Source organism: Zootermopsis nevadensis, unplaced genomic scaffold (genome assembly GCF_977971745.1).
Source record: "Zootermopsis nevadensis isolate Lab colony 2312 unplaced genomic scaffold, Znev_1.0 Znev_ptg000002l, whole genome shotgun sequence".
NCBI lineage: Eukaryota > Metazoa > Arthropoda > Insecta > Blattodea > Termopsidae > Zootermopsis > Zootermopsis nevadensis.
The window spans coordinates 9,140,614-9,157,243 of NW_028259134.1; the positions used below are offsets into that span (position 1 = coordinate 9,140,614).

General features: G+C 39.2%; 1 protein-coding gene across 14 annotated transcripts in view; it reads right to left on the minus strand.

Moving 5' to 3' along the window:
* mbl (splicing regulator muscleblind) overlaps window positions 1-16,630 on the minus strand; it is a 547,255-nt gene that overhangs the window by 399,828 nt on the left and 130,797 nt on the right. The window contains exon 1 of one of the 14 annotated variants that reach the window (XM_022084805.2): window positions 9,085-9,107. The exons of the other annotated variants lie outside the window; for them this stretch is intronic. The gene's annotated coding sequence lies outside the window, so the exon portion shown is untranslated. Of the gene's footprint in view, window positions 1-9,084; window positions 9,108-16,630 lie in introns of those variants that run through there. 14 annotated transcript variants of the gene reach the window in all.

The window sequence follows — 16,630 nt, forward strand, 5'->3', positions numbered from 1 at the left end:
CCCAAATTCAGGTAATGTTAAGGAATATTAGCACCTTACTTCCTACCTCATGGTATGAAAATTTTTGCCTCGTGCGCTAATCCAAATAATCATTACTTCCCCGAGATCCATTTTAATATTACCCTACCGATTAGGCCTACGTGCTCCAAGTAGCCTATTTTCACAAGGTTTCTCTAAAAGTACTGTATAATAACCAAACGTAGGCCGGATTAAAGGGCGGAGGGATGTTAATTCAACCCTTTACCCCCGTCCTCGACGTGAACTATCACGGATAAAAATATAACACGTTCTCAAAACACCCCTAAAATTAATTTATTTACGGAATTTAACTTTCTTCACAACAGAATATTCACTGAATAACAAAAAATGTCCAAGTTGGCAGAGTAAAAGACATCTGTCCACCGCTAAAACAGAAGCATTTTTCACGGGACATACATAGTGATATTTGCGCCTCCGTCCTATGTATTTTATTCTTGGAAGACCATATTTTGAACCTAAGAGTATGATTCTGTGTCTGCAAGGGCCACTACTATCGCCGATACGCCACACACATGGTTCCTATAAACGCCAGGAACAGGTGTTGGTCCGGAGACTACGGGCGTATTTCTTCCGTTAATAACGGATATGAGCGATCGCGAGCCGACTTGGGCCACAATTCAGAATGAACATGAACTGCAGCATCTGTGACCACAAGGTCTTTTCTTGCGCGCCAGAGCAGTTACACACTGTGACGGGATGATGAGACAGAAAGAAGTTTCATTACACATTCTACTATTCGCTTTATAAAATTACCGGAGAACGCCAATTATGCCTTCAGTTCAATCTGAGGTATCAGCTGGCTGAACACTCACATAAGAGAAACAGCAAGAATGTTCTAATTTTATAGCAGGACAATATAATATAATTGTAAGTATAAAGTTTTCATATCTTCTACTTCCTGATGCACTAACACACCATCTCTCCGTTCAGACATCATGCTGTTCCAATAACTCCATCTTATGCAAGACGTAATACATGATTATCCCATTAATTTCTTCTATACGTACGATACCACAACGTTGCCTGATCCGTTTACTATTCATAATGCCATTCCTTGTTGTCCAAAATAACTTCCTTAAACATTTATACGAGAGTCTATACTACGCGCAATTACATTTATGACTTGACATGTGGCTCACATATTAGAGATATAGGTTTCATTTGGCTCTCAGAATAAAGAGCGAGAATTTTTATAGAAATGACTAGGCCTTATAGCCTATACTTAAATTTATAACGGTAATGCAATATATTCTATTGGAGATAAAAGCACTCGTAAATAAGTTGTTACTTAAATTATGTTTGTCCTTTAATGGGTTACGATAGTAATTTCTGTTACTTTAAATAGACATAGCCTATTGTCCTCCTGAAGTTTTATTTTCCTGCAGGCCTAATAAGGACTACTCATTGTCAACTACTTACTTAGTTCTCTAGGCATAAACAAAGGACACTCTATTGTTATTCTAATTTCTGGAACGAAAGCATTAAGTTAATTATTGCATGCTTGTAATGTTCGCAGATTCAGCTCTTTAAAAAACCCTGTTTGATATAAACCACACTCAGAAGTACAAATATACGCTACTAGATATATTTCTCCTCCTTTGGAAGTTGGGGAGGCGAGATAACGTTATGATGCAATAACAAGTTTCGACCTGTCGACTTCAATTATCAGTTACGAAATTAAAATTCCATTCGTTCCCCAAACGTCCATAAACCTCAAGATTTGAGCCAGCTACCTCCATAGAGAAAATTTCGTATTAATTACTTGATAGTCGCTTAGCGTGTCAGAAATTCACCACATTTTACGAACCTGAAGCAACCATTTAATTCTATCCTGAGCCAGATAAACGAAATCCACATTTCCACATTATATAATTAGATAAATTTTAACATTTCATTCCCATCCGCGCCTTCGTCTGCCAAATTTTTTTCCCCTTCAGGTGTTTCGACCATAATTTTGTATACATTCACATCTTCCTCCATACGTGCTACAAGCACCGCCCATATAATCCTAATATTTTCTGACGTGTACAAATAGTGTTTTTGTCCGTTCATCCACCTGTTACTCCCTCTGTTCTATTGTTAGGTTCAGATTTTCTTTTCGTTCTCCACCATTTCCTCTAACACCCACTTCCCTTACAGCGAGAGAAATTTCACACCCACATGTACCTAAAGAAAGAGTAAAAGTTTAGTTTTTGTAAGCAATTGCCTACTTTAATATTAGATATTCCGACTGAAGACAGGAAGATACAAGATTCTGAAGCAAAATGCAACAACCTCTCCGAAATATTTTCGAAGATGTGAAATTAACATTATTAGAAATGAATAATGATTTCCATGCACAAGCATAACGTAAGTGCAGGTCACTGTACCTTATTACTTTTAACTTCCTAACTTTAACATCAAGATGGTCGCCGTGAGAACTGCTGCACAAGCAAATAGTAAAGACAGGAGATGCATTGCACTGCCGCATTTTGGATGCAGCAAGTACAAGATGCTAACTACCCGTTGGACTCGGAGACGTGCCAGGACGTGTATTCAGGCTGAGGGCGATCAATCTGAACACTTACTGTAAGTACTTGTTCGCTTATCTATATATTTTAACATTCAAGTAAAGATAAATCCTTAACCGTTGGTAACTAGACGTATGATATTTCGGACTGATACGTAATTCAATTCAATTCTTTATTATTAGTGTGTTGTATCAACAGCGAGAAGGCCAATTACAGATACAGCACAGAGATGAGTACACGAACACAATAAAAACATAAAAGGTAAAACAAGCAAAATATAAAATACATTAATACGGATGACGTTAATACACAAGAAAATTGCAACTAAATATATTAACATATTTGTAAAAATAATTTAAATCAATTAGGTAAATTATACTATTATAGAATGTGAAGAAGTGTGACAATTTTCGTCCCGAGTATGTCCGAGTCCCTGCAGACGACATTAGCAGCTGATGTGCATCTAGCAGAAGGACTGTTTTTGATCAAAGGGCTAAAACTGAACATAGAAAAATCTCTCAGATTCCGAGCAGGGATGCGGAGACCGACAGCTTCCAGAAGGGAAGGACAGCATTTAAAAATACCACTCATCTTTCATATAAAAAGATCAATGTGTCCGACTTACGACCTCGCAACACATAAGCAGTAAACGGATGTTAATGAACACACTGTACGCTTCAAAATTATCTTACAGTGTCAAGCCAACACGCATTCTCGCCATCTACCACACGCCTCGCAGGCAAACGTGGTACCAATCTAGGACCCCTATCTCATTGTGAGCTGCACACAGCATCTCACATTTTCTCTGCACGCGATAGTCACAGATATGGGACTCTGATTAATAGCTAGGTCGTGTCACAATGAAGAAGACGGATACACCATAAAGCGTAGAAAAATGTATTACTATATGTACGCTTTCAACACTTCAACTGAGGTCAAGTTACACCAATGAATTGCTTGCCCACAAACGAAGAGCGTAGCTTACGATTCAGAAGCACCGTATTAGTAATGTGCCAGGTTAATTTCTCGGCCCTGAGACCGGTATATTGACCGATGTGAACGGCCATCCTACCACGGGCGTTTTCCAAGAGACATCACCACATAAGTTCCGTATACATTCCCTGTCTTTCTCGAATAATATTAAGTAATACACGAGAAGAAACACTGCGTAGGCCAAGAATCAATCATCATGACAATTTGTCTCGTTATTGCGAAATGGATTTTACCTACACGCCTACTAACAACTGCAAAGAAAATCGAATTCTAAGCGCCTTTTAGCGTTCTGTCGTTGCCCAGGTTTCAAATCGAATACCGATCATCAACCACGAAGCTAACAGACAAAGGATAACACCCGCAAACACTAAAGAATACATATTCAATTCCCAGAAAACTGCGTTTAATTCCTTAAACAGCATTAACCAACCGATCTTTGTAATGGTGAAGTGTTGTTACCCGTCACGATTACAATGACCGGTTTAAGGAAATAATCTGTTTGACCTAAGAATCATAAATACACTCAAAGGGCAAAGTATAGTTACTGAAAGTTAGCAGATGGTACATAAAATTACCACTGGGCCTTACAGGGTTAAGCGGATTAAACAGACATCACAGTTAATGGAGGGAAATGCATTTAACCAAGAGATTATCCTACAACTTACTAATTTGATTAATTTTTATTTTAGTCGGGGTAGGGCTGTACAAAATGTTTCTAATATTCCGGCTTCTTTATGAACAATACTAACCTACTCCTGTAATTAAAACTCAACAAATTATACACACATCTACGCGCCATCTCCAGGACAATTTTCGAAAGACGGGACAAGGGGGTGTTATTTTCAGCTAGTGGTTGTAAAATACCTGTTAACGTAGTTTGAGCTTCTAATTTCGCCAATTTCAAATATGGAATCGGAACACCAAACAGTGGTTCTACAATAAAGAAAATTAGAACAATAATACGGGCCACCTTGGAATTTTCAGGTGTCATGAGATTTGTGGCGTGGGATTTGTTCAACCCTGACTGTGACCTACACTACGTACAGCAGTCCGCTGTAGGGCTACGTAACAACGACGAAACCTTGCAGATAATCCGTCATACACAAACAACAGATCCAACAAATAAGATGACCTATAACTGGCATTCTGTCCTTCAATTCCTGCTAGTTGCCGAGTGAAAGCTGATGCCAACAAACAAGGGCACGACCGTCTTACCGTACAATGATCTACAGCATTGGGGTATTACTTTTGCAGCGATATTTATACGCCTCCATGTCAATTAATCACCAGAAGCCCATCCGCCATGATCTTCGGCTTCATGCATAGTTCCTTCCTAGTGAATGAGCCTAAGGGAGAATTTTCTACCACAACTCACGTCAGGGACACTGATTGGCCTCCTTAAAAATATTTCATTATTTTTACTGTCAAATCTATAGACTGAAACAATCTTATTCTCTTTTTTCAGAGCTTCTGCTGGTTCACATACATTATTTATTGGATTTGTAACTTGAAAATAACCTTGATGTGTGTAAACCTGTAGGAATAATAATCAAATCCAATTTGTTATTTTAATGGTACTAACTTAACAGCTACAGAAGTCAATTACAGACATAGCACAAAGACAGAATATAATAAAAACAAATGAAATCAAAACAAAATACAGACAGTCAACCAAAAGGCACTTTCGTATCGAGGGAGTGTCCTCAACGGAGACATTATTTTTGTAAATATGTCAAAAAATATTCATAAATATGCACATGGTATTTGCAGCAATGACGCACCTAGCTGAAGAACGTTGTCTTAATGCACTGCTCACAGAAAGTAAAAAATAATTTTATTTGCCTTGCAGACACACGAATTTAATAAGCATCGATACGTCGTCTGGAATAAAGTGTTATAAAATTCAATCAACTCAAAATCAAATCATAATCACGCAAAATATTAAACTGAAACAATAGAAACTGGAAAATTTGGTTTGCATATTTTAAATTTTATTGGAGTCGGTCGATGTAGGATTATTCCACACGAAACAGAAATACTCCAAGTTTGACCTAATTACGCCATTAAGTAAAACAACTAGATTAAGTAAAGAAGATAAATTGTAAGTTATGAAACGAATAAGCCCTAATGTAGTCATCTCCTCTCAACACTTTCTCTTAATGTAGTATATCCGTAGTGTGTGTGTGTGTGTGTGTGGTCAGCCCCCGGGTCTGCTTCCACTTATGGTAATTTCCAACAATCTTTCTTGTATTCTGTGCTCATCCATTCTTTCAACATGTCCACACCATCTCAGTCGAAGTCTCTCAATTTGGTTCCCGATTTCCCCCATCTTGAGCCTCCCTGCAATGTACGTGTTTCTAATTCCGTCCCTCCTTGTTGTTTCCACTGTCCCCTTCTGGAATTTCATCTCAAATGTTTATAATTTACCTTCCTCTCTCTTAGTACGTACACACACGTATCTACTCCATGTATTGTTAAATATTGTAATTCAACCTTCTGTGTCTCGTATATGTTTATTCTAAGTCAACTGAGAACATTCGAAAGACTTTACAATTTCTTCATTAATCTCGTTTTGGATCTTGACATCCTTCCCCTCCATGCTTCCCAAATAGACAAGTTTATCTACTACTTTCATCTCTTATCAATTCATTTTCAATGCTGGTTTTCCTCCATAATTTCTCGAGAGTTTAACATCACTGTCTTCTCGAGGTTTATTTCCAGTCCAAATTCCTTTCTTACCCTTTCCCAGTGGCTTACTCAAATTCATAAATATGTTCAATTCTTATCATATGTACATATAACAGCCTTTAAATCTGTTTCATTCAGCCCTTTCTGATTCTGTTACAAATTTCATTACCTTTAACATTAAACAATATTGGTGGCAATAAACGTCCTTGTGTGACTCCCGATCTGGTCACAAACCGACTGATGACTGTCCCTTATTTAACACAATTTACAATCTTTCCTTACACACTTTTCATTTTTATCAAAAGCCATGTACAAATTCATGCTTTCTCAAAACGTTTCCAAACGCTTTTCTATTCTCTCTATATATCATGACCAGCCCTTATCCACATTTCCGGTTCTTCTCAATACACCGTGTTATACCTAAAATCAGATCATTAATCGCCCTCTCTTTCTGTTTACCAACGTATACTTTCATTCATTTTGAATTCCTTTACATATTCCGTACTATTTCCTGCCTCCCTTTTCGTAAACTGGTACCGCGATCCTTTTATACCAGTCCTCTGGTATTGTGACCTCTATCAAAACTTCCCTCAAGACTCGATATACCTACAACCACTGCATAACAATCGATTTCACTGCTGCTTTAATCATGCCCACAGGTGTCGTCGTATCCTGGCGATTTACTGTTTTCTTTTTGTGTTACCACAGCCTCTTCTCAGACTTCACGAAAATGCCAAAAATAAGAATATTTGTCAGAATTAGTATTTCTACAACGATTAAAACAGTGATCTTTAATTCATGTAGTTTTAAAGTATCACAATCAGCATGGAAATATGAATTTTATAGCACGCTATTAGGAATAGCTAATTTTAAAGCATCAGTAACTACTGAGTTAAATAACAATAGTATCACAAACAATAACTGGAAGAATTATAGCAAAAACATAAATTTTAATAATTCTTTTCAATAACGGCTGGGAAAAGTCTCCCTTTGTAATGTGTATATTTAAAAATGATGAAATTGTACTTCTGACTAAGCATTTGTCATGGAGTCGATTGTAGACAGGTCTTCAGGCTCCAAGCGCCTTCACGCTCTAGATAATAATCGCCCTTAGACATTAGACATTAGTCTGAGACCGAAAACCGCTCTGGACATAAAAGAGAAGACAATATTCGATAGTCTGATTGAAATCGAACCCCAGTTTCCAAGTCATGAAACAGTTACTTAACTGTGTTGGCTCTTAGGGCTTATGAGAATATGATAGTGTGTTTAATTCGTAAAGATTAATGATCTCGAACATAGAGACGTATTCTGTTAATTACGAGGGTCGCTCATTAAATAATGCCCCACATTTTTTTTCTCAGCCAATAATGAAGATAGAAAAGTGTACTTTTACATGCTTGAGATTTGATGTTTCTCGCGTTCGTGTACGGAGTTTCAAATGATTCCAACCAATGGCGGAGCTGTAGTGAACTGTTAAAATGGCGTCTGTGAACGACTCTCGTTACAAGCAACGAGCTGTAATTGAATTCTTTTTTGCTGAAAAAGAAACTGTGGTGAACATTCATAAATGTTTGTGTGCTGTGTATGGAAGCTGTGCAGTCGATAGGAGCACCGTTGGTCGCTGGGCTAAGAGAGTTAAAGCTTCAGGAAGTGAAGAAACCGAGCTCCGTGATCTGCCGCGCTCTGGGCGTCCTGCCACAGCCACCACTCCAGACATGTTGAACCGCGCGGATGCCATTATTCGTGAGGATCGGCGCGTCACAACTCGACAATTGGCCCAACAGCTTTCAGTCAGCTATGGAAGTATAATTGCAATTATCCGGGCTCTTGCATATTCGAAGGTGTGCGCAAGATGGGTTCCACGAAGTCTCACAGCAGACCACAGGATTCAAAGGAAAACAATTTCTTCTGAATTGTTGGAAGCGTTTTGATGCTGAGGGATCATTACAGGTGACGAAACCTGGATACACCACTTTGAGCCGGAGACAAAAAGGCAGTCAATGGAGTGGCATCACCCTCAATCTCCGAGAAAGAAGAAATTCAAGACAACTCCCTCCGCCGGAAAAGTCATGATGACTGTCTTTTGGGACAGTGATGGGTTCATTCTTGTGGATGTAATGCCAAGAGGTGCGAGACGCGTACATTGGGACCCTGAAACCCTCAAGAAGCGTTTCCGACGAACTCGGCCTCACAAGCATCCAGCAGAAATTTTGCTCCTGCACGACAATGCACGCCCTCACACAAGTCCGAGAACCCGGGAAGAAATCACCAAATTGGGTTGGACGGTGCTGCCCCATCCACCCTCCGACTTTCATCTCTTTGGGCCACTCAAAGATGCTATCCGCGGAACAAGATTTGAAGATGACGAGAGCGTGATTCAAGCAGTGAGGACATGGCTACGTTCACAGGACAAGAGCTGGTACCGGCAAGGCATGCACGCACTTGTTCCACGATGGCGTAAAGCCGTACAAGTTGATGGGGACTATGTGGAAAAATAGTATGTGTAAGGGAAACATTGATTTATATTGTCACTAAATTTCAGCCATCTTGAATAAATATATTCTGAGGAAAAAAATGTGGGGCATTACTTAATGAGCGACCCTCGTACTAGATGGTTCATGTGGAACAAACAGCAGACACTACCACACGTATAAACTGTTCGGCATTTAATGCCAGATAAAGAGATACAAGCCAGCAAAAGTATCTTCTTCATGCGAAATGCAAATTGCTAGTCGGCCGAAAGCAATTTTACATTCAGAACACATTCTGAATCACATTCCTCTCTTTCTAAGGGATCGAAGCTTCCATTGTTAGGGCAAGCTGGATATCCATGCCTTATCTCGTGACCTACCTGTCGGAAATCCACAACACACCGACACTGTACCCCTCAGTCATTCAAGCACCGTACCTGAAAACAATAGAACACTTATGTACTTCAAGTACAATGGTGCAACAATACAGCATCATATGGCAGGAGTTTTGCAACATAGCCAACAAGTGAAACAGTTGCTTTAGTTTGAGTACAAGCACGTTATTATCGTAACACGTTCTCTTCCGGTTTTAATACAGCAAAGCCAACGAAGTTCATTCATTACTTTCAGATACATCTGTTGATATATATTCTTTATTTATTTAACGACGCCAATAATGGCCTTCATAGAGAACAATAATGGAGTGAATAATGAATTGGAACGGATACTGAAATAAGCGGTCGTGAATTGGTTTCAAGTACATAACTAAAATGTACCTGGAGAAATGTGGAAAAACAAGAAACACGATCCTGGATAGCTTGTCTACTGCCCTATATCTGAACCCGAGACTACCCGGATAGAAAGCGGGGGTTGTAAAGACTCGATCGAATGTTCGGTTGGATCCGTTGTCGCAAAGCTAATGAACGCTAACAGTTTTTTCATCATGGGCATGAATAAACTTCCCTTCTTAGTTCTGTTAAGCACAGGAAAAATATTTCGTATATAAACTGTACTAAACTGAGCTCTAAAGTTAAAGTACCAATCTGTTTTGCCACAAGGAGTTATTAGAAGATAAACCGAATCATAATTGATGCAACAAATTTGAATACAGACCCTCAATACCAAGTAAAATCAAAATCAGTTAAACTGCTCCTGATATGCGGACAGATAGTGGAAGACAAGACAAGAAGAGATAAGGCCACCCGAAGCAAGTTCATTTTATGAATTTCGTTCAAATAACGCAGACAGGGGGACAATGATCAACAGTGCATGGGTTATATAACACAGCAGTGGCTCCACAACCACTTCGAGTACCATGCAGAATATGTTTTGGATTTGCCATATTTACAGCGTTTCCTTCCCAACATCTGAAAAGTACCTACAGGTGCACACAACGGATTTCCGCATCCGCGGCGGACCCCAAAAAATTGTATGCGCAACTTCACAGCCCGTTAAAAAGGAACGCAGAAACAAAAACTGAAGACAACACATACGAAAGTAATCACGTATATAAATTCTGTCATCTTTTCAGCAGCTTCCACACATGTGAACGTCAAAACACAAGTTTATCAAGGATTTAATTGTTTACGCCACACTGAAATCATAGTTCAGTATAAGTGATGGTAATCATCACACATCTTATGTCCGAAACCATTTAACGGATTTCGATTAAATATGAATAATGGATCTGTCGTCAGACAGAACACTAAATAAATAATAATAGGTATGCATTAACAATTGGCAAACTAATCTAACTTTGGTCCCCAACACCCCAATACGGGGCCCCTACTTAACACGAAATCCGGTTCAAACTTTATAAATCTCTTAAAACGAGCCTTCCATAAAAAATATACAACAGCCAGACAATTATTATTGAAACATACATTTCTTTCCTTTCCTTAACAAAATATAAAGTTCAAATAAGTTATTAAGTAAAACACTGTAATATACCTAATTTATTTATTAGCTTTCTTAGCAATAGGAATTACGACTCTAAGCACTAAATTAACACAGTCAACAACATAAAATAAACAAACATCAGAAGCAATGACGAACACCTCCTGTCCTGTAAATCGCAGTACACCACCATTAAGTCTTCTTTGCATTCTAAAGATATTTTAAAGTAAAGATATTCTTTACTGTCGCCATTATTTTCCGCCCACAGCCCTGACCATATGGCGAGGGCAAGAGTATATACATGTCAAATAATTTATGACGCTTGCATAATTTAAACAAGGGCCTTGTCCTAAAAGTGATTCAAGCAAAACTTGTTTAGCATATATATATATATATATATATATATATATATATATATATATATATATATAATCAAGAATTCCAAGGTAACACCTTCGAGATTTTGCATAGCTCGGTGGGCTTAATGTTCATTTATTACAAGTACAAAATTCATTATTACGAATATAAATCTCATGTTAGAAAGATGACAAACCACTACATGTAACACTATGTACATTCATAAATAATGTTTCCTCAAATACAAAGTAAACTGTATCGAAAAAAATCAAATATAACAAACAGACCCATGATCTTAGACAAAGAAAGAATAAACAGCAGAAAAGAAATACTTTTAGTTCGACTAACATGGAAAATACTTTAATAAATACCACCATCATGAAGTAGAATACTTCTTCTGAAGCTACCATGTTCACAAGAGCTCGTCATTAGCGTCTACACTGAGCCATATGAATCTAGTACAAACTCTCACAGATCTACGCTACTCGTTAATGCCCATTTTAATATTATTATCCCATCTAAGACCTGCTCGCCCAAGTGATTTCTACGGTTCAGGTTTTCCAACGATTTTGCATGCATTAATATCATCACTGCGTCCTGTCCATGCTCTGATCACCTATTAATATTTGGCGATGGGTAACAATTACAGAGATTCTCTTCGTGTATTTTTTTCCCAACGTACTGTTACTTCTTCCCTCTTGGGTTGAAATATTTTGCTCAACACCCTCTTAACGAACACTGTACAGAACAGTGCTCATAACAATTTGGATGCGTATCAAAGATCAACGGCAGTAATTTAAAGTGATATATGACTGTGTTTATGGGACAGCTTGAACACATTTGAGAGCACAACGCAAGCATTTTGCACTTCATTTGTGTAGCAAATGAACAAGACACCAGCGTATTCAAAACCCTCCATCTGTTGACGTTATCTCTCGCTGCGAACAGCAGCGCTGCCGGTTTCCAGGAACCACCAATCGATAAACGTGCTGATATAAGGTGGCAGTGCTAAGCTCCCCCTGTGAAATAGTTTTAATCTAAAAACCGGCCCCAGTTCTGACGTGTCCGAAACTTGTGGTTCGACTCAGGAGACGAATGAGCGGAAATTGCTTCGGCAGCAGACCGTATTAACTTATTTTTAAACACGCCTTTTCAACTACTTCTGTTGAGTGTGGTTTCCAAGATATAACTATTGTGAATGAATACTGTAGAAGCGAAGTGGATCGGTCGTGGCCTATCTCAATGATTTGGCTGGAGGGACTGAGGCACACCATAAAATGCCAGTGAAGACATAGCCAGTTCCTCTGTCGAGATATCCCAAATGTCCAGAAACGTCGTCACAAAAGCTCGACACTAGATTCCATCCTGAGCTATCTCAATCCAATTCTAATCTACTATAAGATTATTTTGTTATGTAATTCTCACTTCTACGTTCAGGTCTCTCAAGTGGTTATTCACCATGAGAATAGTCCAGGGTAGCTGGCAATGGTGGGTCATGTACAAAGCAAAATCTTGGCGATCCTCAATTTTCAAATTTTCGAAAGAAAATACTTCGCAATTTCATACAAGTGCCAAATGTTTAACAATCGACACACAGAAATGAAACAAAACTACGTAATCTACAATCTTCCTTATTTTAAAATTATTTTTCAAAATATATGCCAACTACTCAAACATTTTATACGTGCAAACCAGAACTATAAAATGCTAAACTTACAAACCTAAACAAAACCTTTGTACGATGTTTATGTGGCTACTGCACACATAGGGAAATCTAACTGACAAGCAATTATATTCTTGAGATATTCTTAAATAGTCTGAGAGATGTTAAGCATATGGCACAAACGCTCACGCGGTTAGGGCCGTGGAGAGCTGCCAACTTTGCCTACTAGACAAAGCGGCCCGGAGTTTACCAACCAACATTATATTTGCATGTTATTTCCCCAATACCAGGGGCAAAGTACAAATTCTGAGAAATGTGATGTATACTATACACTCGTGTTCACTAGTTCTTGGTAATCAGTGATCCAATAGCATGTACTTCGTTATTAGAGACACTGCATTTTAACAAGAAGTTCGATCTTAATTAAGGATATCATATAACTAAGTAAATTTTACAAACGCTGTAATTTTTCTGAAGTACTGGAACGTAATTTCTTGATAAGCTATATACGCAGGTCACCATATTCATTAAATTAAATTCTACATACATAAAGTAAGAAGCAGTACTTTCTTATAGGCCATAAGATGTGAAGTAATGCCAGTATTTCTGTATCATTCTGATAAAGCAAAGAGGCTACTTCATTTAGGTGTAACTTACAGACCTCCAAGGAGCATAATGCTTCTTTAAAACTAATATACGTCATTTAGTCAATGAAACACTGGATTTTTCTTGTAATCAGCTCATTACCGCCGTCAAAAGAGCGCGCTCCTGATCTCTATGCTAAGCTACACTGCTAACCTACAGTTATAAAATATCCACACCTCTCGGCCTGTGCAGAATAACTGGACGGTACAATACGCAAATATCCGTGAAACATGCTAATTCTAGAAGACATCTTAATACAATTACAAAAGCAGGGAAAAACAAACCGCCGATCGGCTGTAAAACTATGACAAACATCAGATCAACGCACGAAGTGAGATTCCCTCCAGCTGCACACGAGGCCTGCAACCATGCCAAATTCGGAACAGAACGCATTCAGCCTATCCAGTGAAGGTATTAACAGCTCAGACAAAACTCTGAACAGATGGACGATACACTACATGCAGTGAAACACATCCACACAGAAAACACGCCGATCAAACACGCTGGGCACAAGCTATATCCAGTTTGAACCTCCGATTTTCCGTGATTTCGCCGTGTTCTTCCACGCGCATGTCCCGACAGTAACTTCAAATAAAGCACTGCCGCATTCTTCCAAATCCTTACCACTTCACCATTCATGTCACTCATGCTTGGTATTCGGAGATCCCGGATTACAATCTTAGCCCGGAGACCGGCTATCCTTACCGACTGTTTTCGTGGTTTTCCTCAAACCTTCTAGGAAAATTCCGTAATAGGACACGGCTTTTTCTTACTCTTTAAAATTCATTATCATCTTCCTGTCATTCGTTGATATATGGACTGAACTATCGACATCTTCGTTAAAGAAACCATAACGAAACGCAATAAATCCGAATTAATGATATTCTCGTCCAGTTCATGAACTCCCGTTGATATAAATGCGTCGTTATGGAACACAGGTCTAAAAAATCAATCGCATGATTATTAAGAAGAGGTTGCCCTGGAGATATCTCAGCGTTTTCAAAGAAAAATCTTGATGCTGATACAGACTTCATTTTGCAACCACATAGGTTTACTAGATGAATACTCGAGTAGCTGGCAATGACATGTGACAGCAGACGTTCACAACATGTCTTACCCTATACTACGGAAACCTCAGTCCAATTACAGCCGGCCAGGATCAAGAAATAACTTATACAGTAGCGTAGCTTGTCTTGCTTACACTGATCCTTTAAGGCACAGTAAACTGTCAATAACTCACATTTTCCCCCAGAGTATATTCATGGGTTTTATATGACTCTCAGAATACACAGCAATTATTTATTCAACAGCATTAACCAACTGATCTTTGTAATGGAGACGTATAGTGTTTTATTTTCGGTAGGAAATGAATTTTAATATATTATTTAGACGAACTTGTTTCTTCCAAGAAGAAGAAGAAGAAGAAGAAGAAGGTAGAAGTCCGTTCCTCTGAAACACTGATTTCCGTCTACAAGACCAACACGATATCTCAACCAAGAAGGCTACAATATAAACACACGTAACTTTAAGTGGTAGAGGAATACAAGTTCTGAAATTAGTTATTGAATTCCCTTCGCTAAGGCCTAAATAACTGAACCATGGAGAACATTTTCTTGAGAAGTTGACAGTCTATTATCTGGTGAAGACATTCGCTACCCTTTATGAGACCCGGAGATTTGTCACCGTGTTCGTAAGCTCGAAGTGGTCTCTATCCTCAGCCCCATGACACTCGAGGCAATGTAACATTTCCTAACATGATGGCTGTCTTCTGGGTTGTTGCGCCGTGCAGTTTTATAGAAGTTTACCGAAGTTTCAGAGGTCCTTGCTGCCTCCATCATCAGGGAGCAACAACCCAGAGGACAGCCATCTTCGACCTCACCGCCGTGAAAACATCAAAAACTCTTTCCTAACACGTAAGTTTTTTACAGTGAGGAGTTGTTGATGTCACCGTCCCAACCGAAACTGAAGTACCATCCCTTGTCGGCTGTCCGCAAATGCTAGTTAAGTACAATAGAAACCAAGTAGAAATTCCCTGGGCTCAAGGAACATCGAATTGTGAAACAAATTAGCATTGTTGACCCTTGCTATTTCGAAAGCTGCGACCTCTTAGAGGTGCTCATTACGAAATACCGTCCACTTTTAACTTTCCCCGGACCAAAACAAGGAAGAGTGACAAAAACAAGCAAGTCTCCCACCGTGCCGGACGCAAATGATCACAACGTCCAACGTCTGCAGAGTTCATTAAGTGCTGAAACATGACGTTAATGGTACCTGCTACACTTAGACGCGTGTTTGTGTAACCCTCGTTCCGTTTTCTTTTAAACGAGTTTCTCTGTGCCGTCCAACTCGAGTTTACAAACATCTGACTGCGCAAGAAGATTCTTATTTTCCCCTCTTTGTGAATGTTTTAAAACGACGGATTCTGCTTGTAGGAAGCTGAATATACACTGACGTCGTAATTTAACAACCCCTGTACAGTGTCTGCAGAAATAATTTCAACGCAGTCATTTTGCACTTTCTTTTCTGACGATACACGGACCAATCATATTTTTAATAAGCGTTCAGTCAGACATCATACCAACATAAAGAATCTACGTCACTATTCTTTAGCACTGCGCACTTGCACGATTCAAGCAATAAGTACAAAATGGAAGACAGCAAAACAACCATCCCTAAGACACACGGAAGGACAATCACGCAGAGACACTGACCTCTGATGGGGAAGCGTAGAAGACAGAAGGAAATAAAATTTTCATGTCAGCAAGTTACATAAAATTAATGAGGACGGAAGCGGGTTAAGACCCGGTGACCGCCCAAGGGTTTCGTGCACAGTCCTATTAAAATGCATCTGCGCCTACAGCTCCCACCAAGCTTAAAGGAAGACGGCCTCTGGTGCCAATTTCAGTTAAACTGGTTAGTGAATTCTGTTATTCTTTACCTGGTTACGTGACAACTAAGTTCATGCCGTTTGCAAAGGCCCAGTTCTAAACTCAGGGAAATACTACTTTCCGTCACTTTGCCTAACCAATCAGTCAAGAAATTATTTTTGTGTTTATGGAAGTCGAAAAGGGGTCCGCAGTGGCCGCGCGGTCTGAGGCGTAGGTCTTGTGCCGCTTGGTCGCAGGGACCGTGGGTTCGAATCCCACTCAAGCCATGGATGTTTTTCTGTGTCGTGCCTTCCTGTGTACAGGTAGAGGCCTTGCAACGGACCGATCCCTCGTCCAAGGAGTCCTACCAAATGTCCATAGATCAAGCCAACTGAAAAGTTGGGGACCCGTAAAGGGTACCGGAAAAAGTACAAACATTGTTAAAGAAGAAAAAGAAGATGGAAGTCGAAAATTAACCCTTTAATGCCTGGCACCTGG